The sequence below is a fragment of the Pundamilia nyererei genome, unplaced genomic scaffold, assembly GCF_000239375.1.
Source record: "Pundamilia nyererei isolate P.nyererei 1_Seehausen unplaced genomic scaffold, PunNye1.0 scaffold01051, whole genome shotgun sequence".
Taxonomy (NCBI): domain Eukaryota; kingdom Metazoa; phylum Chordata; class Actinopteri; order Cichliformes; family Cichlidae; genus Pundamilia; species Pundamilia nyererei.
Genome location: NW_005188452.1, coordinates 18,993 through 22,288, shown reverse-complemented (window position 1 = coordinate 22,288; position 3,296 = coordinate 18,993).

The window sequence follows — 3,296 nt, the reverse complement described above, 5'->3', positions numbered from 1 at the left end:
GCTAACTAACATGAGGGTATATCAATGGCCCCGCCCCTCCCTGAGGCTGGTTCAGTTGGTTTCTTCCTGTTTAAAGGGAGTTTTTCTTTCCCCCTGTCACTGCTTCACAATAAGAAAATAAAGTAAGAATAGAAGCAGATTTGTTTCTAATGCAGGACTTCGTGTCTGTTTGTTACCGTACTGCAGTGAAGGATCAGCGCACTGTGAGGGCAGGGATAGCTCAGTAGGTAGAGTGGTGGCCCCATGATCGGAAGGTCGGGGTTCAACTCCACTGAACGGCTACCCTGAGGTACCCCTGAGCAGGTACCGTCCCTACACACTGCTCCCCGGGCGCTGCTAACACATACACATGCACATTTCATTACACTTCTGCTGCTGTTCAGCTTTACCTGGTAACTGATGACTCAGCTGCTTCTGATTGGCTGCTTGCTGCAATAATCAGCTCTAAAATTTTATTTATGTATTTTTTCAGACTTTGTGTGGACAGGTGATTATTACTGATGTGACTCAAACCTGCAGACTCCACTCAGACTGTCAGACTGGTTAAACTGGTTAAACTGGTTTGGGACATTCCAGCCTTAAACTCTGACTGATCTGACTGAGTGTGGATCCAGCAGGGGGCGTCTGACTCTGTGTGTCTCTGTTGCTGTTCACATACAGTCTGTATTACAGACTGTATACAGCCTGTAGTAACAGCTGACACAGCAGCAGCTGCTTTTCTGATTGGTTGCTGGCTGAACAGGAAGTGAAAGCACAGAGAGAGCGGGGACTTTCTGAGAGTTCAGGTGACCGACGGTAAACCTCAGAGACGCTGCTGCTGTTTACGTCATGTGACTCAGTTCTCCAACACTGAGCTTCATGAAGCTCGCTGTTCTGCAGCCAGTCTGACCTCCGAACTTTCAACAACTGCTGAACTCTGGGTCCTCAAAATCAGTGAAAAGCTTCAGCCAGAACTGAACCCACAATCCAACACGTGTGTGATAACCTCAGACTTTAATCATAGAGACACAGACAGTTAAATACTGTGACATCTCTGAACCTGCAGAGTCTTTAACTGGATCGAACAGAAGAGGATATAAAGCTGCTGCTGCTCTGGAAACAAAGGAACTGAAAAGAGTCGTCAGTGGAAAGAGGCTAAAGTTGGCTCCACTTCACCATCCACCCAAACATCCATCTATCATGCATACATCCACCGTTTTGCTGTCTGATTAAAAGCCTTTTATGTTCTTTAGTCACAATAAAATCATGAAAGTGATCAGAAACATCCAGCCTCTGATGATTCATCTTTATCTACAGTTTGCACCTTCTGTTGTTTCTTGTATTGAAGGCAGGATCCAAACATCGAGCTTCATATTATCCATATTTCCATCTTTACTGGCTGCTGCTGTTTGCTCATTAATCATTGATTATGTACAAATGTGCTTGAAATAAATGATGAATTAATTGTAAAGGTTGTCAGTCCTGTGTGTGCTCAGCCTCATGAAGGTGCAGCGTGTTCCTGACCCACACTGTTTATACGTTTACATGTGTGGGTTTAGTTTGATAAGTTATGTATTTAGTTATTAAACTCATTGTAACACAAATGGAGGAACAACAACACATAAATACAGCTGTTTAGTTTGTATCAGTGTTTATCACACATGATTGATATGAAGACGTAGAGATGAGACACAAACATGAACAGTTCCTGTTCCCTCATACAAATATATTATTGAACTATTATGTTCATACAGCACCAGGTTCACTCAGCTTTGATAGGGACGTCCTTCAAAGAGCTGCTTGTTGCTGCACAACACAAGCATGTGTACCTGAGTGAAGTATGTGGACTTTTCCTACTTGATTTAAAAGGAATATTCACATTTATAAATCCACAGTTCACATTTATGTGTTTACAGTTGATATGATTTTGATTCATCTTCGAGCAGTTAAAGTGAACCTGAATTACCTCCCTGATAAACTAAGAACATCATCCACCTATAAAGTGAAAATAAACGTGTGTCACTGCTCAGCTGGTTGGACTGAACTACAGCCTGCTGCAGCTGCAGCACTGACCCTCCTCACATCACAAACAGTGCATGAAGAATAATCACATTTACTGAACATATTAATGTTTTATAAGACTGGAAGCTCTCGGTGAGCACAGATATTTGCTGCATGCAGGAGAAACTGTGATACAGCAGGAAGCTTCTGGAAATATCAAAAACCAGCACATGTTGGTCTGACTGTGGCTCCTGTATTTACTCTAAACAACTTTGCCTGGATGACTTCATTAGAATTTGTTTTAGGTCTTTGTTTCTTATTAAAGTGTTAAAATGATGTGATGTTTTTGACTGCTGCTGTTTTGTGTTTTCAGATGATGAGGTTGACTGTTTGTTCCTGTCAGACAAATGTCTGTCTAAGCTGAAAAATCCATGAATGAACCAAGGCCCTCCACCCTGCACCAGACTGAAGAAGGACACAGCTCCTGGACTCCTCAATGAAGCTAGAAAGATCTGAACTCTAGCTGTGCCGTGGTCAGGACCAGCCCAGGCTTCAGGTCCATGGAGCACACTGAGCACCCAACCAAAGGCTCCACTGAGCTTCAGTCCACCAGGATCTAAACCCAGGACCACAGCATGAAGCACTGGCAGACGGTCTTGACTCCACCCCTCGCTGTCAGGAGTTCATCCACTATTTCAGCCTCCAGGATGAACTAAGTGTCCTTGGTGGAGGACAGCCTATGATCTCCATCTCCAGGGAATTCAAATGGATCCGACTCCTGAAGGAAACCTGCACCTCTCCAAGTGACACCTCAAGAATATCACAGCCTCAGCTCCTCCACAGCTTCCTGCAGCACCTCGCCCTCCATCTACATGACACCACAGCTGATCCCAGCCTGCTCTTCACTCCATCCTGCTTCACCTGATGACTCCATCCTCAGGAACAACAGGATGAAGACAAAAAACCTGCTTGATAATTTCCTAAATCCACAGTCTGACCTGTTTAAACCAGATGGTCTGCATCTGTTGGGGTCCTGGAGTCTCTGAACCACCACACTCACCTCAGTGCAGTGTCTCAGCTGTGTGGTGGGTTGTTTCAGTCTGCTGGTCTCACACACCTGTCTGTGATCACTCTGTGGTGTGACTGTTATAGAGAACTTTACCCTGCTGTGGGAGCACAGAGGACTCTAACAGAGGGACGGTCTGCACACTGTCAGAGCTGCTTCTCACATGATGTCTGCAAACATGGTCTGTATAGTTTACACAGAGCCACAGTGGCTGTGTCCCAATCCAGCCACCACACCGTCCGTAGTACGC